Source organism: Podarcis cretensis (genome assembly GCF_951804945.1).
Source record: "Podarcis cretensis genome assembly, chromosome: 5".
Classification (NCBI taxonomy): Eukaryota; Metazoa; Chordata; class Lepidosauria; order Squamata; family Lacertidae; genus Podarcis; species Podarcis cretensis.
Genome location: NC_137174.1, coordinates 85146828 through 85173047, shown reverse-complemented (window position 1 = coordinate 85173047; position 26220 = coordinate 85146828). Strand labels below are relative to the sequence as shown.

Below are 26220 nucleotides of genomic sequence, written 5' to 3'. Positions count from 1 at the left end.
CTGTACTAGACTGCAACAAATCTATATGGAGCTGCAGCTAATTAACCATTGAAAACCCGGGGTTTGTGCATACTTTGACTCTAAGTAATTTTTGTAGAGAAGGGAAGGGGCTTCCTTAGGGAGTGAATAACATGACACCAAGTCCTTTGAACTTTTGGTTATTCCTCCTGGTTTACCGTTATGTGTCTGTGAGATAAATTTGAAGTGAAGAGGACACAACCTCAATTTTGTGAAGACCACATCTTTATCTTCACAGTTCCTGGATCACAAATCTACTCATGTCTGATTGAAGTTTGGTTTCTGCTTATAGGAGATGGATAAACAGGCCTTCTGACAGACACAAGGATTTGTGTGCTGATCTTTTCTGCAACTATTAGGGTCAGGATGCCAGCTGTTCTTTCCAGGTCATGTGTGAGATGGGAGCTGTTCCAGGGTTACAGCTAGTTCATGGGGGGGAATGACTTCTACCTCAAATTTATGCCAGATGTACCAATGCCATGTTCCACAGACTAGCACCCATCGTTACAGATACAGCACTGTAAGTAAGGTTAAGAGGGAGAGCATCCAGCCCCTTTACTACCTTGTGTATCCAGTCTAGCTCATGCCATTCAATTTCTCCCCCTTTTCTTTCTTATCTCAATTTGTTTATGAATATCCTAAAGCTTATCCCAGTATTCATCAGAAACCTATATTAATAGGACAGACACCACCCTTCCCTTCTTCTGTATTGCATTTCCCTTCCTTTTTTATATCCTCCTTAAATTTCCACTCTCTAAACTTCAGGGATTCCATAACACCATGGTTAGGCTTGTCTTTGTAGCTCATGATGGATGTGGGCTATAAAGTATTATGATGATGCTTTGAATAGAGGCTGATGCATAAAAATAAATGCCTTGTGTTGTATAGCACTGGAACATCTCTGTGGACATACCACTTTATTCTGTGCCATCGGGGGATCTTTTCTGTCAGCATTGTTTAATTCTCTCCATTTGAGCCATCCCTTCAGTTTGGCCAAAATGTGGCACTAACTTTCAGATGCACTCAGTATCGGTTGCCTGGGTGGTGCCAAACCAGTCTGATCCTGTGGCCAAATATGGAGGCCCGATGGTGCCTTTTGTTTGCTTTGCTTATAAAGAGCAGAAGTTACAGCAACTTCCACTTTATTTCCAGGTCCAGGTGATAAAATTGCCTCTCTTCTCCGGGAGGGTCGTGAGCAAAAGCGGGAATGTTCCAGAAGCCAGTTTATCTGAAAAGGGCAGGGGAGTCACGCCACAAACTCATTAAAATGCATTGTCTGTCACTTCTTATTGCTTAATTATAGCTTGTGGACTGTTAAACCAACGGAGCAGCCTGACTAGCTGAATATTGCTAAGTACTTTATAAGGACCATTCATGCGTGAGCGTTTTTTAGCATTCTCATCTCTGTTGCTTACTCTTTTGGAAGCATGTTGCTGTTTCCAATATTATACATTTTGTGGAGTTGGAGCAGAATACTCGAAAAGCTCCCACCCTCCTCTCTCTCTGTCTTTCTGCCTCTTTGAGAGAACCAAGAATGTGCTGCACAGTGCTGGTACTCGGTGCTGTTCAGTAGCTTCTTGTGTGTGTTGTCAGTTCAAATCTAAAAGGATTTGCTTGCAAGAGTAGTAGCTGTAAACAAGATGCTGCATTATTCACAATGCGGAACGATGTTCTTTCCCGTGCTGCCTACCAACGAATCAGCAATCTACAAGGCCACTGGTATGCAGACCAGGGCTGGACCTCTTGTGACCCACACACAGCCCAACTGCCCTGTATTGTGTGGGGCCAGTCAGGTGTTACTTTTCCCAGTGGTGGACCTTGGGGTCTCAAATTTCATCGGCACCCTGGGTGACGCCAAAATTCTGTATCCTCCGCCTCCTCGGGCCTTCTTTCTACATCATAGTTGTGACGCCCCAGTCATGCTCCCCTAAATCCACCTGACTTTTTCTCACTGGCAAGTCATAGGACATCCATAGATCACACAACCAGGGAATGAGGACCTGAATTCCCTTCTCCATTGCCTGTCCCAAGGGTTGAGCTCACATAGAACCATTCGGAACTCCACTTTGTGAGACCGGCTTCAGTCTCTAGTGCAGGCATGGCCAAACTTGGCCCTCCAGCTGTTTTGGGACTACAACTCCCATCACCCCTAGCTAACAGGGCCAGTGGTCAGGGATGATGGGAATTGTAGTCCCAAAACAGCTGGAGGGCCAAGTTTGACCATGTCTGCTCTAGTGAGTTAGCCAATCAACAACAAAGCAAGTGTTGCTAGGTTGTTGCATTCTGTTTTTTCTGCCTTCCTCTCAAGCCAATAGATAGAAAAACAAGGGGCTCATCCATCCCCTCCACATCAAATCCAGTTTTTTCTCCACGTCTCCTGCTTAACACGGGGACCAAAACTGACATGACATATTATATGGATATAACTGGCTCTTGACATTATCTTCTTTACTTCAAAGGAGCTGGACAGGCAGTGGGTATGCACTAATTTGATCAGAGGATCAGTTCTGGGGGGGGGGGAGAGGAGGGTGTTTAACCCCTTCTTTCCTGGCCATTTCCCTGCTTTAGATCCCACCTGTCCAACATGCTGCCATCGGCTGATATGTTGTATAACACCTTGGTGGGTTTTTTTTTTGTTTTGTTTTTTTTAAAGTATAAAAATGGAAAGCCAAAATGAAAAATCAATTAATTAAAGTGTATAGAAGGTTTGTTGCCTTTGTCCATGGAGTTTTCTTGGCAGGGATACTGGAGTGGCTTGCCGGTTCCTGCTCCAAGTGGATCACGTTTGGTCAAAACTCTCACTATGACCTATCCATCTTGGGTGGCCCTGCACGGCATAGCTCATAGCTTCTCTGAGTTATTCAAGCCCCTTTGCCACGGCAAGGCAGTGATCCATGAAGGCAGTGGAAGACAGGAGTGCCTGGCGTGCTCTGGTCCATGGGGTCACGAAGAGTCGGACATGACTAAACGACTAAACAACAACAACAATAGAAGATCTGGGGTACATGCAGCAGCACCACCCCTAATAACTCCATTTGCACCAGATAGACCGACTCTATCCCCAACCTCTGCTTGTTTAAGACATGATCTGAGAGGGAAGTCATAAATATGTTGGCCTGATTGTGATTAGAAGCCTCCTTGTTAAAGTGCCAAATATCTGAAGCATATCTGGCAGCATTTTGCCAAAACCATAACTCTTCACAACTTTAGACTGCCCGTATTGCATAGCTCATACATAAAGGGCACCCAGATAGGCTCTGCAGAGAATCCTGTTGGTGAGATACAGGACGACATTTCCTGCATCTCAATGCTTCTGATTTTAGACTTGTGGACACATTGCACTAAACACAGGTACACACTCGCTCAACACAGGTATAAGTTGTGTGACAGGTGATGCACCTTTTGCTTTATACGGTTCAACAGTTCTACGCTAAGGTACACAGACTCTGTAATTGCTGAATGTTACATGTAAACAATAGGTGTCCAAGTAAAATCGTACCTCGGTTCTCGAACGGAATCCATTCCAGAAGTCCGTTCGACTTCCGAAAATGTTCAAGAACCAAGGTGCAGCTTCTGATTGGCTACAGGAGCTTCCTGAACTCAATTGGAAGCTGCCAAAGAAACGTCGGACGTTCGCATTCCAAAGAACGTTCACAAACCAGAACACTCACTTCCGGGTTTGCGGCGTTTGGGAGCCAAAACATATGAGTACCAAGACATTTGACAACCAAGGTATGACTGTATACTGCTCTACAATTTGTGTAGACAGGTACAATTGTACACACTTTGAATGTGACACACCTAAGCCATCTAATCCTTTTTTCTTCAAATCAGTGAAACTGGCTACCATCTCTTCTTGTGGTTGGTAGTTCCACAGGCCAGCTGCTTCTATATGCACTTGCATTCATGTGCATGTTTTAAATGGGACCGTTGCTAATCCAACCCATTTTTTGTGATATTGTTGTACAAAAAATTGTGGCTAATGGGGCATCAGTCATAGAGGAAATATCCCCCCATGCCACTATAGTGTTAGATTTTTACGCTCTTAGGGCGATATTTTGTCAAACAAACAAACAAACAAACAAATAAATAAATGCTCTCCCTTCCAGTGGGACAGCTTTGTAACCTGATGGATTTCAAGTGGAAGAACCTGAAGTTGAAAGAACGTGAGTTTTGTTTTTTGTTTTTTTGTTTTCAAAAAAAGGGGCTGTTTTTGAACAGCTAACAAGTTTAAGGGAACAATTTACGTGATTACCTGGAGTTACAGTTAGATGAAAGAAAGATGTTTCCCCATTTAATATCTCGACAGGGATAATAAGCAGATCAAAGGTCTGAGCAAAGAATCAGCAGATACAGTCTCTTGTTGATGCCTGCAACATAAATGCTAGAAGGGGCAATCTGTTTTAGTTATGCTTTTGAGTACACGTTAAATCTAATTTTAGTACACAATAAAAATGAATGGTCCGCTTTCAAAGGCACTGCATCTGCTGAGTACAAGTTTCCATGCCAGATGGTTTTTGTATTTTGTTTTGAGGTTGTTTTGCATTCTGCTAATTCTCACCCTATAGTACAACATGGTGAAGCTGACACACTTAAAATGACCTTGCAGTGAGGATTCTCAATCTCACGGTGACTATTTTTTTTTTTGTAAAAAAAAGGAGCAACCTTTCAGACCCCCATGGTGAACAGTAATAGCTCTCTTTCCTTATATACTTCTTTCTTACAGCCTCATTGTTGAGTTGATTCATTGGTTAGATGCATCTATTTAAAACCTTGTGATCAGTTAAAAAGGAGCTCATGGTTAATCATGGTACAGTAAAAATATCTTTTGAAATGAGAAAAGAGGAGAGCAGGGAGACACACACAGAGAGAGAAATACATGAGGCTGCCTCTGAAGATGGTTCAGCTGGTGTAGAATTCAGTGGCCAGGTTGCTCCCTGGGTTTGAGAATACAGCACCAATCCTGGTCCAACTGCACTGGCTGTAAATTACCGTATTTTTTGTTCTATAGGACTCACTTTTTCCCTCCTAAAAAGTAAGGGGAAATGTGTGTGCGTCTTATGGAGCGAATGCAGGCTGCGCAGCTATCCCAGAAGCCAGAACAGCAAGAGGGATTGCTGCTTTCACTGCGCAGCGATCCCTCTTGCTGTTCTGGCTTCTGGGATTCAGAATATTTTTTTTTCTTGTTTCCCTCCTCCACAAACTAGGTGCGTCTTGTGGTCTGGTGCGTCTTATAGAGCGAAAAATACGGTAGTTTCCGTAGCCACTTCAGTGTGCTAGTTTTGACCCATGAAGCCTTAAACAGCTCAGGACTGCAATACCTCAAGGACTGCCTTTCTCCATATGAACCAACCCGGATCCTACAATCATCCTAGGCACTTCTTTGTGTGCCTCCTCTGCAAGAGGTCTGGAGCATTAAGTATAATTGGTTTAATTGACACTGAAATGGTGAATGCCTGTGTAATGGTGAGAATGGGGAGAATCCATTGAAGCTAAATTAAGAGCAGGAATGGAACTCTGAGCTTTAACTGAGTTGATAATTAACTGTTGAATGTATTCTGCTATCTGACACGTGAGTGTTTAACCTTAGATCACATGGGAGGCTATTGAATTGCAAAGCACCATTTTGAAGGGAGTTGCTTTTAGTTCTTTGTTCCCAGGCTCCATGGAGTAAGGATGTAAACCAAGCTCTCCAGGAAAACAGCTCCAGGCAAAATGGATGCTATACGGAGGGAGACTTTTGCTTATACATCTGTTTGGAGCATTTCATATTTTGTAAGATGCTGTGTCTATGTGCTGGACTGGCATATACCTTATGGAACTGTTTGGATATATCATTTACTGTTTTTTGTTATGTTTTGAAAAAGGTTCTGCAAACAGAGTTTTCATTAAACTTGTGGGCCTTGACAATGTTTTATTTCCAAAAAGGAGTCAGTTTTCATGAATCCAGTCATTTCAAACTGTGCAATATTAATATCTGCAAAATGGAGGGCAGCAATGCAAGAACAGACCTTTTCTACAGCGGCTCCTGTTTGTGCAATGCTCTCCCCAGGAAGTCTTACTTCGTGCCTTGCCTTGATATTGTTGTTCTTGTTGCTTTCAATTTGCAAATGAAACATAATTGTTTATGTTTTCCCCACCCCTGCCACTTGCATTGTGTTTCCTTTACAATGAAATCAGTGGAATGGAAGAGTAACTTTTGTGATTTGCATAATTATTTACTTAACTCATGTAAATCACATTTCACCACAGTGGACAGAAAGATGAATAATGTGGCTTTGGGTAGAATGAACTGCAGCAGAAAAGAAATAGTGCTGCGTGAAGCAAACACATGCTGCAACAGAAAATGGTGCCTTCTTTTACGCTAATCTTTAATATCATCATATTTCTATGGATTGCTGGGGATGTTCTTATATACAAAAGTAAATACTGTGCAAATCAGCTCTGTGGGAATGTGGTATTTTCTGTATGTCTTCAAAGCTCTTTAGATTCTGAGAGAGGCAAAGAGACCTTTATAAACCATTAACACCCTTAAAACATTGTGGGTTTCTTTTCTTTTCTTTTTCTTTTCTTTTTTATTTTTTGGTTTGCACAGAATTTTCTTGGAACTTTCAGCAGGAGATGGTGTTTCTGACATTTAAGCCTGAAACAACTTAAATAAATACAAGCTAAATGAACACATTTTATTGCCCCAGTGTAAACTGTATATAATCCCATAAAATTTTCCTTGGCTGCTTCGCCTCTCCCCATATGCAGCAGCAAATTTTGTGGCATAAACAGCCAAGATATATTAGTGTATCCCAGGAAGCTACCAGTGGTTTACTACAGTTGCCATAGCAATGGTAAAACAACTTGGCTGATGGCGTGGAAAACTATTTGTACAAAGAGCTGGCTTTGCTTTTGTTCCTTTTGTTCCTTTGGTTTTCTGTTCTGTGTTAACATGCTCCTTTAAATTGCTTTATAATCAGCTTCTAGGAATGATACATTTTTAGGGGTTGCTGGATTTACAAAGGAAAACGTTTTGGTGATATGGCAAGTTGCTGTCATACCTTTGAACAATGATTAATGCTTGAGCTACATTCCTTTCCCTTGCCTTTCCCATGAGCAATTGTAAGTTTATCAATAAAAATAAAACCTTCTTTGGAATATACGTCCTTTTACAACAACAACAACAACAACAACAACAATTTATATCCCGCCCTCCCCAGCCAAAGCCGGGCTCAGAGCGGCTAACAACAGTAAAATAATACCGCATTCTAAAATTAATTCATTATAAAATCAGTTCAAATCAAATTGATGGCAACCATTGGGCTAGAGTTCTGTGAAGAATTACCAAAGGAGGGGGGCCAGTCTGTGCCTTGGCCAAAGGCCTGGTGGAACAGCTCTGTCTTGCAGGCCCTGCAGAAAGATGTCAAGTCCCGCAGGGCCCTAGTCTCTTGTGACAGAGTGTTCCACCAGATCAGAGCCACAACTGAAAAAGCCCTGGCTCTGGTTGAGGCCAGCCTAACCTCTCTGTGGCCCAGGACCTCCAAGATGTTTTTGTTTGAAGACTGTAAGGTCCTCCGTGGGACAAACTAGGAGAGGCGGTCCCGTAGGTATGAGGGTCCTAGGCCGTATAGGAAATACAGGAAATACAAGGCTTTCTCAGTTTTCAGCAGCTACCCATCCTAATGAGTTATTAAGGGCTAAGTAAGGGGAAGAATCTGCCCAACCCACATTCTGAAGTGGACCACCTGGATTTGATCCAAGTGGATCATGACCCAGATTGGATATCGGTCTGCTTCTGAATCCACAGTCCCACCAATTCTAGTATGAGAGTTGCAGCACTGTCTCTCTTCTGGTAAAAACTTTATTCACCTTTTAAGAGTTCACAGAAAGTCCTCTGGGTATCCCCCATTCTGAAGCAGGGATGGAGTGTTTGGGGGTAAGGCATGCACCTTCACAAAATGTAAGTCCTGGGGTCATTTCTCTGCAGAGGCAGCCCAATGTTTGCTGCCTGAAGCAGAACAGTAAATGGTTCCCCCACCAACATGGCAAATGGTACCCAAGTCTGGTCAAGTTATATTGGCAGCTGAGGCAGAAAATCCCCCCTCCCACCCTTGGAACTGCCTCCTCAAAACACAATGAGTAAACTGAATAATTAACCATTTCCTGACCTTTTATGACAACTAAGATGAGTTTTCATAAAGAGGCAGAGAGTTGACGATAAGAGGAATGTGGACAGTTGGAAGGGATTAAATGTCAAGGGGGAGTCCTCTCCCGACTTTTAAACATGCTGAAGGGAATCACAAGAAAATTCCTAGGTCAGTAGTGGAATAGATACTTTGTATGCAGAAGTCCTAGGAAAAATAAATGGTTTCAATACAAGGCTGCTTTCTATGTGGAAGACTAGTGTGTGACGCCAAGTTCTCTGTCCCAGACACTGAAAAGGATTGCACTGCTTATCATAAGCTAGATTTTTCCAGTAGATTGTTCTACCTTACCTTGGTCAGGTCCTGGTTTATGACAATGATTTCTGTGAAACAGTTTCTTGTTCCTTCAGTGCCAAGGACTTGCCAATTCCATGGTGCTTTAATGTCTACGGTAAGCCCCCCAGCCTCCTAAATCTGCTTTGTCCAATAAACTCTTTAATAAAATGTCTATACAGATCCTTTGCTGTGTAGCATCCTAACTTTGCTTGTACTGATGGTGCTTTTGGACTGCGAAATACAGGTACAGGTTGGGAGGCAAAGGACCGCTAACTGCATAATTGGGACCACTTAACGTGCTCATGTAACCTGGGTTTTCACTGGGCCATTTCCATGAGTAATAGCCTAACTAAATAGTGTGGAATTATAGCAGGGTTAAGACACTTTCTTTATGACGAATCTAAGTCATTTCTAAAACAGAGTGACCCATTTTACTGAGATCACTGAGTTGGAAATGGAAGTTGATTCTTTTGCGTTAGGGAGTGCTCTGTTTGACTTGAAAATGAGAAGCAATTTAATGTTCTGAGTTCACATATTGAGCTCACAGGCTAAGACCATTTGTATATTGTGAGCTAATTAACTTCAGCACACACACACACACATCACTAGAAAAAGCAACCCTGCTCCTGTGGCACAATGTCAGCGTGATATTTGACCACACATTCATACTTTTCTTTTTCTCACCTTCTGCAGAAATAACCTCTGCAGGAAACCCTCCATTACAATTTGAAGCATTAAATCACCGCCATCATGGGATTAAATTCAGAGTGTTATTACCAGTGTGGTGTTGCAGCTAGTGTTAGAAGAAGATCTCAGAGAGCTGGAATCCAAATCCCTGACGCTCAGTGGACAAGTCATTATCGAACTTTAGCTCACAGGAATGTTGTGGACGTAAGAAAATGAAACAAAACAGGGGTTGAAAAAGCATACACTGTTAGGGTTGCTAGACCGCCAGGCCTCACCTAAAGCCTGCTGGTGGCAGATGAAGGGCTTGCATCTCTAGGTGGGTGACAGTCCCTTTAATAATGGAAAGAAAACATATTAAGACTGCATATAGCTTGTAAGCTTCAGCCCAGTAGGACCTGGATGAAAATTATAGCATAGACATTCGGGGTCCAGGGGGTCTACCTTTCACTCCCTTCTCCCAATTACCCTCCATCTCCAGGGCCTGCCCTTTTGACATCTCCAGGGGCCACCCCTATGTCTCAGGTTTGGGTCCTGACACCTCAAGGATCCCACACACTGTATTCTTGTTACCTCAGGCTAAATACTTTGGAAATGTGTTTCTCAAAGTAGAATGTCATCCTGCCTTGTGGACATCACTTGGGAAGACAGGCAAACTAATATCAGTGTACTTGAAGAAGCAAAGATCACCAGTGTTGAAGCAAGAATTCTTCAACATCAACTTTGTTGGACTGGTCATGTTGTGCAGATGCCTGATGACCGTCTTCCAAAGCAACTACTCTTTTCCCAACTTAAAATTGGAAAGCGTAATGCTGGCGGTCAACAAAAGAGGTTTAAAGACTGTTTCAAAGCATATATATATATAAAAAATTAGTATAAACACTGAAAACTGGGAAACACTGGCCTGCGAGCGCTCCAGTTGGAGAACAGCCTTTACCAAAGGTGCCATGGGCTCTGAAGACACTCAAACTCAGGACACAAGGGAGAAATGTGCTAAGAGGAAGGCATGCTTGGCAAATCCACACCGTGATCAACTCCCTCCTGGAAACCAATGTTCCCACTGTGGAAGGACGTGTGGATCCAGAATTGGCCTCCACAGTCACTTACGGACTCATTGTTAAAACTGTGTTTATAGAAGACAATCTTACTCGGCTACAAGTGATCGCCAAAGAAGAAGAAGATTGCTCTATCTAGCCTTAGCACCGGCTACTCTAACTTGTCAGCAGATTTCATAGGTTTCAGGCAGAAGAAGTTCCCAGCACCACTCTTTGAGATCATTTGGACTAGGTGGCCCTCGGGATCCTTTCCAATTCTACGATTCTATGATTGCTTTAAAATATAGATGCATGGGTCAGATCTGTGTTATCGTGCACATGCTGAGCTGAAAGGTCCCTGTCTTCTGTTGCCATCCTGAGGATCATGGAAGTGCTGCTGCAAATGGCAGCTCAGACTGACACCTGAATGACACCTTCAGAGCAATATAGTAGTGACACTTGGCAAGATGTCCAGGAGAGCCTTGCTTTCATATTTCTCAAAGTCTGGTTGTAGAGGATGCACTTTAGCGCTCTGCATGTGGGGAAAAACTTTAAAACACTTGAATTTGTCTCCTGAAGACTACCAGAACTTCAGAATCTCCTAAATGTTCAGGCAGGGGCAAACTCCAGTTCCAAGTTACGTAGAATGAATGTCATGACTGCACACAGGGAAGTGTTATATGTTTAAAACCATGCGTGAGTTGTTTAGGGTCCCCCCCCCAACCAGAACACGGCAGAACTCAGTTCTGACACCTCTTAGGTGGGTTCCAGTATCCCTCAAGTGGGTGCCTTTGCCATTCCATGAGAACAAGAGATGTATTCATGGGGAGTTCTTTTTCTAGAAAAATAGCACTGTTGTTGTTATCCTTCTGTCTTGAGACAATGGAGGAATGTGCTTTTGGGAGGTGAAGTCAAAGCGCTGGAAGTTTACAGTGCCTGCTGTGGCTATAGAGACTGATCTGGGAGAGACATGTTTAGTTGCAGCTAGGGCAGATGAAGGCGTCCGGTTGTGCCACTGCAGATGCACCATGGTATTTCTCATCCCAGCAGTCATTCCTCCTCCGGTCACTGCTGTGGATACACCTTATCCCATCAAGGAGATGGCTACATTAATCCTTAATTTCTGGTGTTTTAATTTTCTTCCAACAGGAGCTTTTTATGTGGTTAGGGGGCCATCATATATATGACCTCTCATATATATGACCATCATATATATGACCTCTCCATACTTATGCCAGAGGTTGCCAATGTGGTGCCCATGGGCACACATATGCCTAAAGAGGCCTTTCCTGGTGCCCACGGGGTCTTCTTCTCTGCCCCTTGATGAAATAACATTTGAAACAGTTCTTTCACTTTGCAAATGTGCCCCTAGGTCCCTAGAGGGTTTTGACCTCAGCTCTATGCAATATTGTCTCAGACAAAGCAGCCTCCCTGTTTCCTAGAATCATAGAATTATAGAATCATAGTTGGAAGAGACCACAAGGGCCATCGAGTCCAACCCCCTGCCAAGCAGGAAACACCATCAGAGCACTCCTGACATATGGTTGTCAAGCCTCTGCTTAAAGACCTCCAAAGAAGGAGACTCCACCACACTCCTTGGCAGCAAATTCCACTGTCAAACAGCTCTTACTGTCAGGAAGTTCTTCCTAATGTTTAGGTGGAATATTCTTTCTTGTAGTTTGGAACCATTGCTCTGTGTCCGCTTCTCTGGAGCAGCAGAAAACAACCTTTCTCCCTCCTCTATGTGACATCCTTTTATATATTTGAACATGGCTATCATATCACCCCTTAACCTCCTCTTCTCCAGGCTAAACATGCCCAGCTCCCTTAGCCGTTCCTCATAAGGCATCGTTTCCAGGCCTTTGACCATTTTGGTTGCCCTCCTCTGGACACGTTCCAGTTTGTCAGTGTCCTTCTTGAACTGTGGTGCCCAGAACTGGACACAGTACTCTAGGTGAGGTCTGACCAGAGCAGAATACAGTGGCACTATTACTTCCCTTGATCTAGATGCTATACTCCTATTGATGCAGCCCAGAATTGCATTGGCTTTTTTAGCTGTCCTTTCAGCTTGACCTTGGAAGCAGGACGTATGAGTGTCAGTGCTTGACGTACCTATCAGAGAAACAAATTGTGACTGATACCTGGCCAGAAAAAGAAAGGAAAGGAAAAGGAAATATCTTATATATGCCAGCAACTCCAAAGGCAGAATGACTGAGAACACAAGATCAAGACAGAAGATCAAAAGCCCCTTCTCTCCCTTGAAATGTTAAGTCTCAGTGCACGATTTCAGTGACCATGAATTGCCGTCATTAGCACGTTGCTGACAAGATATCAGTGCTCTCACATTTCTTTTTAAAATCTCAAGCATTTGACTGATTGTGGTGCTAATAATAGTGTGACACAGTAATTTTATTGTCAGGGTTATTCTCGGACGCGGTGCTGCCTCTGTCAATCTGTTGATGAATAAAAAGTTATGTAAGATATTATTACAGAACAGTTCAGAAGCAATTGCATTGAAAAGGTTGACAGACATGCTATAGCTACTCTTGGCTGTACGTGAATCTTAAAAAAAAAAACTTTCAGAACACAGTGTTAGCTTTCTTTTAAAAGGCAAGGAGCATCTCTAATTTGCTTTAGCAAATATTTAAGCTGTTTACCTGTATTGTTCTTTTTATCAGAAGAACTAGAGAGATACCTACCATTGTGATGGACAGGGGTTTGGAAGGGATAGGAATCCATGTATTACAGGCATGATGTGTGGGCAATGCAATTCTCTGGGTTAGGGAGGAGAGATAAATTCAGTTTAGTAATTTGTGCTTCTTGAAACCATAGGCAAAATCCTTCAAAATGTACTTTTACCTCACAGAGTTGTTATGAAGCCAAAAACAGAACCATATATGTTACCAAGAATTCCATGTTGTGAAGATTCTTGCCACCATGTAAATGCTTTTTTTTTTTTTTTAATACAAGGATCAAAGTGACCTGCCACTATGCAAATATAATCTCAGCTACTCATCTGTATCAATTCAAGTTCTTCAGTGGTAATCATGGAACAGGTGCAGAAAAGTTGAACTCTTAAGGCTGGACATTGAATTTTCAGCTTCATGGATCCTTAAAATCATGTAAAGAATGGCTTTAGAGATGCCCAAGAGGATCAGAACTCCACCATGTGGGGATAGTAGTGTTAATTCTTCCCTTCTACAATGTGGGTTTCATGAAAATCACTGTAAGAAGGAAGCTTCCTTCCATACTGTGCCAAATAGCAACCAAAGACAAATCGAGAATTGGGGTGATGGTGGTACTGCAGCATGGATGAAAAGCATTAACACCCTTCACCACATGCTCCTGATTGGGCCCCTCATGTGTTTTTGTAAGTGAAGATGCTTGAAAAAATTGATTTATGTGAATCCCAATGTGAAACTGATCTGATCTACAAATACGTGAATGGAAGCGCAAATTGTTCTTGACGTTTTTGTCCTCTGAATTTTGCATAACAGCTCTCGGCTCAAATTTGGAAATGCATACATTGAGATAAAATGCATCTTTAGAGCCTTATTTTGTGATCAGATAGCATTTAGAGGTGCCTTTCCTTGCAGCTTTTTGTTTGTTTGTTTAAATGTAAGCTACTGCAGAAGTGGGGCAGAATGGCCTTGTAAATGACATGCAAAATGAACCTGGGCCAGAAATGGTCTGATCCTTACAACCCATCAAGTCATGTGCAATTTGGTCCCCTGCAAACCACTGTCCCTTGAACCTTCTGGCAGCAAAGCAGAAGGGACACTTAGAACAACTTGAGTGTTTGTTTGTATACAACACAAGCATCCCTTATGTCTCATTGCACATTTCATTTTAATGTTAAGATCGTTGTTTGTTTCGATGTAAAGCAGGCATTGTTCAGAACACTGGGAAAACAGGTGTTGTATTGGAAGCGAACAGGCGCCAAACTGTTTTTCTCTGACAAAGCCTAAATGGGGAAAACAATTCTCCATTTCCCTTCAACACCCCCTCCCCCCACCTCTCAATTGCTCATTTCCACTTGCTTCTCAAGCAGCCAAATGGAACCGGAAAAGAGAGCGCAGAAAATACTGAATACTCCCTGATTGCATCAGTGGTCATGGATCTCTCGAAACATTCGTGAGCTTCAAAGCCTAATGTAGCTGCATAGAGGAGCTGGGGATTTTGCTGATCCTCTTGTGGGTGGAAAAGAGGTAGGGATTTTTTTTTTTTAGAAATTGCTTTCAACAATTGAAAAATGTTCCACAGGCACCTGAAGTGATTTAGATAGACAGTCTCGCCCTGCCATTATCCCCAGCTGTGGCATCACCTGCTGCACCAGGGGCATATTAAATGTATGATGTTTTTATTGCACTGCCTCAAGCAGTAGTACTTTGCAATATGAGAAGGGGGAGGGAAGAGAGGGAGGGAGAGAGAAATCATTAACTAGTAAATCCTCATGAAAATGGGTGGAAAATAATGTAGACTATAAATAACCCTCCCTTCATTTAATCCATCACCTAGGATTTTATGAAACAGGAAGGAAACCTCCCACTGATACATTGCAGATTTTAGTGGAAGGGGTAAAGTGATGGTTTCTAACAGCCAGGTCAATGTGGGTTTTAAGAACTGGAGTCATCAGATGGAGTCTTGTTCTAGGTCACAACTCCACAGGAAGCAACATGGATGAGTGTTCAAAGAGAGCCAGAAATATCAAACTATTGCTCTAGGTGCATGAGGACCAATGCTAGACAATACAGGAGAAGTGTGTAAATAGTGTCCTGTTTAGTGATGTGTGAGGAGGCTGGGTGCTTCATGCATCCCTGCTGAGCATGGCTTTCAAACATCCGAAACAGATGTTCAAAGCGTCTGATTGGGAAAGGGAAAGGGACAGAAGGCACCATAGGCTTCCAACGAAGAAGACATCTTCAAAGTGTCTTCTTCTTCTTCTTCTTCTTCTTCTTCTTCTTCTTCTTCCTCTTCCTCTTCCTCTTCCTCTTCCTCTTCCTCTTCCTCCTCCTCCTCCTCCTCCTCCTCTTCTTCCAATTGGAATTATTGAGCTGAACTGCAAACTTCGTGATTTATGGAAGAGAAAGATGCTGTCGGCATCACTTACAGTCAATGAGAGGGAAGTTTTACACAGCTTTTAAGATTGCAAAAACCTAAACACAGAGTGGCTGTGAACAAAAACAACATACCTGAAAATGACTGGAGAGTGCCTTAACTAGAAAACCCACAAGGCAGTGTGACCACAGTTACAAATACATGCAAAAGAATCACTATACATATAGATATCTTAAATGGAGGTCAAATCCCCATGATGCATTGCAAATGTGAACAAAAACTGCTGCACGAAAACATGAGAAACCAACAATTTAAGGCAGGAGCAGCTGGTATGGTGGTGTTGTGGTGTGGAGCCACCCTCCCCATGTCAATGTTGCTGCCACTTACTGGTAAGGTGTGGGTGGAGCAGGGTGGCAGCAAGGTTGGGGTAGCACTGGCACACCAGTGGACCTAATATGGTCTCCTGCAGGTGTGTCTGTGCAGCCCTGACCTTACTGTCACTCTGCCCCACCTCCATACCTGACCTCCATACTCCATACCGGAGTTAGGAGGTCGGTTCTCTAACATACCAACTCACTAAGCCAGCTGCGCCTGGTGGAAGGAATAGAAATCCATCTGCCCTTGGCTGACAATCTACAGTTTAGAGCTAGGAAAATGGAACTGGAGCTGATAGTGAAGTTATTTCTCTGTGTTTTGCATGGAACCAAGATAGATCTACCTTCCAAGTTGAGCATTTATGATGGCAGCCATTACATAATTTGTGACTTGGACATCACAAAGCCACTGAGTTTTTCTTTCTTCTTCCTGTTAAAAATACTATTGCTAGATGTACCTTCCGAGAAGTAAATCAAGTAAATAATAAGGAAAATGCCTCTGTTAGCATAGTAGTAGTATTCTGCAGGTTCAGCACCTATAAAATATATTCTAGCTTGGGTCATCCTTTAACATTCATCCATTGAACAGAAAATAAAAATGTAGGTTACAGGCTTGCAGAAATGCCAGCAACCTAGATAAACGTATCTCTCATTACATTGCATCTATTGATAAAAGGATGCTTTAATGGGGATAACAGTGACAGTAACTGTGTGTGTGTGTGTGTCATCGTCCCTCCTCCTCCTCCTCCACTGCCGCCGCCAGCCCATGCCGCTCGCAAAAGGGGCTCATGGTACTCTTGCATCATTTTTCTCTCTCCAGAATATAGTCCGGCCCCCACAAGGTCTTAGGGACAGTGGACCGGCCTCCTGCTGGAAAGGTTTGCTGACCCCTGCTCCATAGCATCTGAATTAAGACTAGCAATGCAAACTATGGGTCAGTGTCCGAATGCAGTTGTAGACTGGATGAGGGCCAGTAAACAGGGAAGATGGAGGCTCTGTTGGTAAATGGTTCCCTTGTCTGGAAAATGGGTCAATTTCCTGCCCTGGATGGGGTTGAACTCCCTCCGAAGAAGAGGGTACATAGCGTGGGAGTGCTCTGGGATACATCTTTCTCACTAGAGGCCTTTTACCTGAGACTTCTCCAGCATGTAAGTCGTCAGTGCTTTTCCCTCTCCAAGCCTCTCCTGGTTCTAGGAGAAAATGAGGCAGGAGAAGATGGGGAATCTACTGACCCGTCCCTTGTCTGAGCTGTCCCTTCTTCCTCTGCCATAACTTGTGTGCCTTCCTCCATCTTGGACTGCCCCAACTCTCCCTCCTTCCCTGCCTCCTATCTTGTGTGTGACATGTTGTTGTTGTTGTTGTTTAGTCGTTTAGTCGTGTCTGACTCTTCGTGACCCCATGGACCAGAGCACGCCAGGCACTCCTGTCTTCCACTGCCTCTCGCAGTTTGGTCAGGCTCATGTTTGTAGCTTCGAGAACGCTGTTCAACCATCTCATCCTCTGTCGTCCCCTTCTTCTTCTGCCCTCCATCTTTCCCAACATCAGGGTCTTTTCCAGGGAGTCTTCTCTTCTCATGAGGTGGCCAAAGTATTGGAGCCTCAACTTCACAATCTGTCCTTCCAGTGAGCACTCAGGGCTGATCTCCTTCAGAATGGATAGGTTTGATCTTCTTACAGTCCATGGGACTCTCAAGAGTCTCCTCCAGCACCATAATTCAAAAGCATCAATTCTTCGGCGATCAGCCTTCTTGATGGTCCAGCTCTCACTTCCATACATCACTACTGGGAAAATCATGGCTTTAACTATACGGACCTTTGTTGGCAAGGTGATGTCTCTGCTTTTTAAGATGCTGTCTAGGTTTGCCATCGCCTTTCTCCCAAGGAGCAGGCGTCTTTTAATTTCGTGACTGCTGTCACCATCTGCAGTGATCATGGAGCCCAAAAAAGTAAAATGTCTCACTGCCTCCATTTCTTCCCCTTCTATTTGCCAGGAGGTGATGGGCCCAGTGGCCATGATCTTCATTTTTTTGATGTTGAGCTTCAGACCATATTTTGCTCTCTCCTCTTTCACCCTCATTAAAAGGTTCTTTAATTCCTCCTCACTTTCTGCCATCAAGGTTGTGTCATCTGCATATCTGAGGTTGTTGATATTTCTTCCGGCGATCTTAATTCCGGCTTTGGATTCATCCAGTCCAGCCTTTTGCATGATGAATTCTGCATATAAGTTAAATAAGCAGGGAGACAATATACAGCCTTGTTGTACTCCTTTCCCAATTTTGAACCAATCAGTTGTTCCATATCCAGTTCTAACTGTAGCTTCTTGTCCCACATAGAGATTTCTCAGGAGACAGATGAGATGATCAGGCACTCCCATGACACCCCATAAATTATTGGCCTCCTCTCCTCAGTCACTTCCCTGGTCCCCTGCCTCTGCCACACACTCTTCAAAGCCCTTCCAATCCCCAACAGCAGTCTCATACAGTGGAATACTGTTGAAACATAGATTAGGCAGGCATTCTTGCTGCTGATTTTCAGACATCTCTGAAAGATTCTTTTACACTGGCAGGGTGTACTTGAGACCCTGGTCTTGCTATTGAATGAAATGGGCAGTTGACATGACTACTCCTGAGTTCCATCTCCAACAAATGGCTCTTTGGAGTGACTCCTTGTTATTTGAGCTATGAAGCAAGGCAGATGAACTAGAGTTAAAGTGGTATAACAAGTCCTGCTCTGAACCTGATCAAACATTGGTTAGCGTGAATAATGGTACCTACCATGTGGCAGTGCAGACTGTGAAGCTTGCACTGCATCTTCTAGGTCACTCCAAAGCCAAGTGACTTTAATCTCCAAATGTGCATCCAGGTGGCCACAGCAAGTCCTTGTGTGCTCCCAGGGTCTCTCTCCTACATAGGGAGTCAGCAGCCTAGTCACCCACAGTAGGGTACGGGAAGAAAGTCCATGCTGTGCCCTCCAGTTGTTGGACTGAAACTCCCTTCAGTCCCAGGCATCATGGCCAATTATCAGTGATGATGGTAGTTGTAGTCCAACAAAATCTGGATGGCACCATGTTGGCTTCCGCTACAGTAGAGCATGGGGACTATGGAGTTAAGCCAATGACATCACAGATGGAACCAAACACCACCGAAATTTAAATTTGAAGGGAATTTAGATGGTTTGTTAAAGTACCTGCTCATAATTCAGCACATGACTTTATCCATGAAAAGCTGCAAATCCCATTAGCAATCATCTGAGCCATTGGTCCTCCTGAGAGTTTTGTTTCTGCGGTAAATATTTCCATGTGATGCATACAAAGCACACTTTATGAGGGCTACTCCATCCTAGTTAGCACATTGAGCATGAAGTAATGTATGTTTCTGAAAACCTGTTATATTAATTACAATATGCAGTGGCAGGTTAAATTGGTGACTGTTATGATTGCTCAGGTGAACAAAGTCTTCCAAGATGAGTAATGATTTAGTGAATTAGATTTCAGGGCCATGAATCTTGCTATTCGGGATATTACCTAGCATTAAGATTACATGGAGCAAAAATGCCTCCAAAATATTTTAATCTTCAAAGTAGTGCAAATGTGTCTCCAGTGACCCAGTTTACACACACACACACACACAAACAAACAAAAATGCCCATCTGCACAAAATCTGTGTGCTCAGCATGCAACACAAACTTTTAGGTATGCAATTTCAGAAGCCAGCATGAAAAGCGAATCCTTGCAATAGAAAACTACCAAAACAGCCAACAGTACTGATAGTATAAATTCTGGAAAGAAATGTAAGTACTGCTCTCCAGCACACAGATGGCTCCCCTTCTTATGTACCTGTGGTTCATGATATGACCCTCCCTAGTTACAAACAACATGGGAGCGAGGCGACCACAAGGGCATGGGCTATCATTTAGGAATAGCTCACATAATCAATCTCTGCCACATGGCTGTGTCCAGGGGTGGACCTTGGTAAGATGAAGCCTATTTGATGCCCTCCCTACAGCTCTCATGACACTGGTTTAAGCTGGGCTTTGGGAAGGAGGACAAGCCTCTGCCAGGGTCCTAAGCACACTGAGCACTTGCCCTGCTATCTTGCCCAGCATCATTTACATTGGCTGAGACTCTCTAGGATTTCAAACAGAGTGTATTTCCCCCCAGCCCCTCCTGAATGTTCCAGGGATTGAACCTGGGATATTCTGCATGCAAACAAGATGCTCTACCTGTGAGCTACAACTCTCCCCTTTGAGGAATTCGGGGAGAGCTCCACATGAAATGGCATGATTCTAATATCTGAATCGAAACTTAGCTATCTGCTGGATTTTGCACCTTTCCAAATGTGGTGTAAGTTTTGGCAGTTGTATGCATTTTAATACATATTCAAATTAATATGCAGTGAAAACAGCACAATGGGTGTGTTAGGGCTAGAATTGGGAAGGGCTGTAGCTCAGTGGTAGAGCATCTGCTTTGCACACAGAAGGTCCCAAATTCAATCCCTGGTATCTCCTGTTATTGCTGGGTATGTTCTCTGCTGGAAACCCTGGACAGCCTCTGTCAGTCAGTGTACTGAGCTAGCTGGACCAATGATCTGACTCAGTATGTAAGGTAGCTTTCTGCTGAACAAGGTACAATTTTCTGGTGCCCATGTTGCAGATGGAGGGGTGGCTTATTGGTTTGGGGAGGGGGGTTGTTCTTGTTTGTATTATGCATTTTGTGTTTTCATGTTGTATTTTTATGTTGTGAACTGCCCTGAGATCTGCTAATGAAGGGCGGTATTCATAAATTCATAATTTGAATAAACAAACACCAGAATGTGTGAACCAGTCAGGGGACTCACCACTTTGGAGAGTCACCACTTTGAGAGCGGCACGAGGGACCAAAACTCTAACCAAGACAGAGAGAAAGGGATCTAGGATGAGATACTGGAGTGGGATGGAATTTGGGGCGATAGAATAGGTTAGCCTCACTCCCCTTGGGATTTAACCCTAGTATATGCATTTTGGTACAAATGACTTGGCTGGAGAATGGGGCTGCAAAATTCAGATAAGTGTGAATTTGAAGGTACGTCTCAGTTCGCACATTGCAGATTAGGTAGGTATGTCTTGAACTGCAAACGGAATTTGAATGTCTCCCCCATCCTTAATGGAAAGCAATGCAAAATGCCAGGTTGTCAAAGAAGGAATCAGGATCATAGGTTTTTGCTGCAGGAGAAAAAAATGGTTGAATGGAGCTTGTTGTTGTGTTGTTGTTTAGTTGTTTAGTCGTGTCCGACTCTTCGTGACCCTATGGACCAGAGCATGCCAGGCACTTCTGTCTTCCACTGCCTCCCGCAGTTTGGTCAAACTCATGCTGGTAGCTTTGAGAACACTATCCAACCATCTCATCCTCTGTCATCCTCTTCTCCTTGTGCCCTCCATCTTTCCCAGCATCAGGGTCTTTTCTAGGGAGTCTTCTCTTCTCATGAGGTGGCCAAAGTATTGGAGCCTCAGCTTCATGATCTGTCCTTCCAGTGAGCACTCAGGGCTGATTTCCTTCAGAATGGATAGGTTTGATCTTCTTGCAGTCCATGGGACTCTCAAGAGTCTCCTCCACCACCATAATTCAAAAGCATCAATTCTTTGGTGATCATCTTTCTTTATGGTCCAGCTTTCACTTCCATACATCACTACTGGGAAAACCATAGCTTTTACTATACGGACCTTTGTTGGCAAGGTGATGTCTCTACTTTTTTTGAATGGAGCAGCCAGCCCCAAAACAGAGGAAGCACTCTATGCATGTTTACCCAGCGGTGGAACTCATTGAGGCTAATGGGACTTACTTCTTAGTAAGTGTACATGGGAATATGACTCTACAGGAAGGTGCTAACCCTTTCAAAGGATCAGGCTGTGTTTCAATTTACCCTGAATTTGCCATCTGTAAAGCAGCAATTGTTGCCTGTTTCAAAGGGCCGCTTACAAGGCCTAATTAATTAATGTTTGTGCAGTGCTTTGAAAGGGTGAAGTGCTGTATAAATGCGAAAGGTTGTTATTACTTTCCCAACATTAGATACAGTATGATCTCTACCTGCTGTTAATAATTGGCACGGCACACACTTGCAGATTTCCCGACTCACTTAGGCCTATTGCTGCAGATTCAGATGATGGAAGCTAATATGAAACAAAGCATAACAAAAAAGATAATCTCTTGTCCTCCTCCTCCTAAAAATATCTGTTTTAAAAATAATAATCCTAACCATAGTGACAGTCTGACACAGACAAAGAGGTTTATTTTTTGGGGGGGGGGGATCTCCCTCTTTGCGCCAATGACAAGATAAGCTGTGTCCTGGTTCTGCAAAGTTGCATGGAATTTTCCTTTTCCCATATCTGGTTGAGATTCTCATCTTCTCCTCTGTTTATTTCCCCCTATTATCCTGTGTTATATCACAGCAGGTTTCCTCTTTGAAAGCGGCAGACAGAGTAAGACAGATGTACCAAGTGCAAAGATAGGAAGGGGCTGGTTTCCATAGTGACTGTAACCCTGTAAAGTCACAAAGGACCTGGTTCATAGGCCTGGTTGTAGTTTGGCTGTAAGAATTAGGCACAAAGGAACGGCGGCCTACTGAAATGTTCATTACTTTCAAGCCCTCCAGCACTTTGCACTGATGTACTACTTGGTAGTAAACATTTGTGCTGGGTCAAAAAAGAAAAAAGATTCCACCTAAACATTAGGAAGAACTTCCTGACAGTAAGAGCTGTTCGACAGTGGAATTTGCTGCCAAGGAGTGTGGTGGAGTCTCCTTCTTTGGAGGTCTTTAAGCAGAGGCTTGACAACCATATGTCAGGAGTGCCCTTGATGGTGTTTCCTGCTTGGCAGGGGGTTGGACTCGATGGCCCTTGTGGTCTCTTCCAATTCTATGATTCTATGATTCTATGATTCTATGAAAAATGGGACAACTCTTTGTGCCCCCATGAAATGACGTCCCACCCTCCCTTTGGTGATGTTCCATATTTATTGGTAAAGAGTGCAAAAGTTTTCATCTCCAAAGCGGCGAAGTTGTGTGTTCAATGTTTACACGCAGGTGGCAAGGGAAAAATATGGGAGCAAGCATACAAGACAGCCAAGTTGACACTCCTTATCCCAATCAGCCACATACAGTGGATGCAGTTAGTTGCATAGTTTGGGTAGAACATGGATGGGGAAGTGACTCTTAAGAAATACGTACAACTGGGTCAGGTTATAAGTCTTGCTGTGTGCAAAAACTGCCACTGTCAGGTGAAAAGTCAGGGAGTGCAGGGTTCAGTTCTCTCTTATCCTTCCACTCAGAGTGAGGGCAATGCAAAGCCTTTGTTATTCTCAGCAACGCTGACACAGCACCAGGTCTGGCAGGTTATACCATGTCATAACATCATCCCTTTCACATGATGTGATCCCTGGTTGGTTAAGATCATGCAGTGGAGAAGACCTTAATGATGATTCTCCTGCCACTGCGAAGGAGCGGAAGCGGAAATGCTAAACCAGTAGCAGCAGATAAGGAACAAAGACATTGATCAGAAGATGTGGTCAGATGAGAAAGAAATTACATGAATGAATGTTTCATTTTCTTCTCCCGGACCCTTTCATAGCACACACACACACACAATTTTTACTTGGAAAACAAAAGTTCTGAAAAAGTTGGTAGAGCAAAAGCATGCCAAACGTCCATGTCGTTTGTTGTTCATAATTGATAGAGGGCAGAAACGTAATATGCTAACCAGAGAAACCAGGGCATGCAACCACCTGATGTTCCATCATTTTGGACCTGCAATCTCAACACCAATGAATTTTAAACAGCTACAAACAGCAGCTTGTATTCCTGTGCTGCTTGCTGTGAGAACAAAATGGCGGACTAGATGGGCCCATTGGTCTGATCCAGTAGGTTCTTCTTATGTTCTTATGTAACAGCCTGCTGGAGCAGGCGAATGGCCAATCTAATTCACCATCCTGCTCTCACAACGGCCAACCAGAGGCTTGTGGGAAGCACACAAGCAAGACCTGGGCACAAGAGCACTCTCAGCTCCTATAGTTTCCAGTAACTGGTATTCAGAAGCATGCTGCCTTCAACAGTAGAGGTGGGACAGAGCCATTATTATGGGTAGTATATCTCTTATCCTCTATGGATTTTTCTAGTCCCTTTTTAAAGTCATCCACGTTGGGTGGGAGCAAATTCCATAATTTAAAAAGGTGCTTCTCAGAAGTAAGTCCCATTCATTTAAGTGAGGCTTACTTCCAGGTTATTGGATATAGGATTGCAGCCTTAATTGTATCGAAGGTGCCATAAGATTCTTTGTTGTTCTCCCTCACCTGGTAATTTTCAAAACTAACAGGTAGATGGCATCATACCACTATTTTTTAACACATAGAAGTCATTTATTTATTTCGCTTGCCTGATGTTCTTGTAACTGTGGGTTGTCGCAGTATCTGATTCTCAGGACAGAAGGATTGGCATAAGAGGGGACGGTAAAATAAAAATCTGAGGCTTTTTTAAAAAAATTAGTTGTATTGCTGAAGCTTATTGATCTTCCAGGAATAGTCTAACACAATGGATTGATTCCCGCTAGAGATTGGTGGTTATCAAAATGCCAATTCCATGATTAAGACTCAAACTATGTGAAAAAAGAGCAGTGAGCACATGCTGCACAGTGGCCCACCATATCGTGAGCCGTTTGACTTTCTTTCTTCCTTCCTTCCTTCCTTCCTTCCTTCCTTCCTTCCTTTCTTTCTACTGATCATGGTCTCACTTCATTCGAAGCTAAGAGTCAGAAGGAGGGAAACTGTAGCAGCAAAAATTTTAAGAGGTGGGTTTAGGAAGCCTTGAACAGTTTCAAGGCTTTAGATTGCTGTTTCATCATGGTGTTCTTAACTTTTGTTTACTCCGTTTCCCCTTTCCTCTCATTTGCTATTTTTGCTGTGCGTTGTCATTGAGGGAAAGTTTACTTTATCCATATTGATGATGGCTTAGAAACTTCAGCTAGCGCAGAATGCAGCTGCCTGGCTACTAGTTGGGGATAAAGAGGTCAGAGCATTTTACATAAATGTTGTGTCAATTCTTGTGGCTACGAGTACATTTCTGGACACATTTCAAAATGCTTTATAGGCCTAAGTGGGTTGCCTTAAGAACCACCTTCACCAATATCAGCCTGCCTGTATCTTCACTTTTGGGGGCCTGATGAGATGCTCACTTTTAAAAACAAAACAGGGCCTCTTCAGTGGTGGCCCCCCATCATAAAATTTGATTTCAAGTGAGATTGCATAATCACCACCCTTCATTAATTTAAAGCAGGTGTTTCTGATCATGTCATTTTGGGTCCACTTGAGCTCTGTGAATTGGATATTGCTTCTAAGCTACCTGAGTTATTTTTCTTTCCTTTTATGGTGTGCTGGTCTCTGTACCTTGGATGGATATAGATTGTAATGTTCCATAATTTAACGTTGGATTTTATGGACTTGTTGTCTATATGGTTGTAAACTGCTTTGCAGGGCATTTTTGTCAGATCCAAATGCCTTGTTGTTTCCTTGCATTCAAGTTGCTCTTGCTCAGAATACAAGCAATCTCTGTGTGTGACCCTGGTAAGATCATCAAGATAAATGCAGAAATTAATTTTAAGATGCAGAGGGTGTATCCCTTGTGATTTCAGTCACTGTGAAAAGTGGTGATGGTTAAATACCATGTTAATTGCATAAGGTCAACAACAGACTGGTGCTTCCAAGCAAGAATGTTGAGTAAGTCTCACTGAGTTAAATGTTACTTATGTCGTAATAGGTATGCTCAGGCTTGTGGACTTAAAGCAATGATATTTTCTGTGGATTTATGTCAAGACGGGGGGTGGGTGGATTATAAAATTTTGGATATAACCCATAACATGCCACATGTTTCACCACAATGTATGAGGTGGATGATTTAATATATTCTAACGACAGAGGACAAGATGGTTGGATAGTGTTCTCGAAGCTACCAGCATGAGTTTGACCAAACTGTGGGAGGCAGTGGAAGACAGGAGTGCCTGGCGTGCTCTGGTCCATGGGGTCACGAAGAGTCGGACACGACTAAATGACTAAACAGCACAACAACAACAACAAGATTTAATGTATTTTAAATCTTAGAACAGCATCTGAGGTTGTAACAATCTAGAAAATCAGGGGCCACCATTCACTCAGGAGATAAATGGATCCCACCAAGCATTGTTATTATTTATTTTTCTTATGGACCACAAATTATTATATTTTGTGTTTCTTTTAAAGTATAAATCTGCTATTTATAAACTACTAATATTATAAAATACTAGAGAGGTGTACAGGAAACCAAGGGAGGACTTGGTTTGGGGCTTGGCTTGGTAAAGGTTTCAGACTTCTCATAACATAGCTCTAACTTCAAAATCCTATGTTCAGAGTCTGTCAGACAACTGGTGGAGAGTTTGGTCTAGAGGTTTCAACAGAACAATTAAAGAATAAATATGAATAATGTGGTCCCCCCTCCATCTTTCTGAAGTGTGGAGGGTGGAAGAAGAACTGAAGGCAGTTGATTTCGTGCATTGCTGAACAGGAAACTGGGGAAAAGGTATATTCAGGAAT

General features: G+C 43.1%; 2 long non-coding RNA genes across 2 annotated transcripts in view; both read left to right on the top strand.

Annotated features, from left to right (window-relative positions):
• Positions 1 to 26220, top strand: part of LOC307217224 — a 294245-nt gene that overhangs the window by 222248 nt on the left and 45777 nt on the right. The gene's annotated exons all lie outside the window — the stretch shown is intronic.
• LOC307217263 lies at positions 2335 to 12629 on the top strand. Its single transcript, XR_013839501.1, has 3 exons — positions 2335 to 2495; positions 4128 to 4184; positions 12272 to 12629. It is a non-coding gene; the product is annotated as an uncharacterized lncRNA (long non-coding RNA).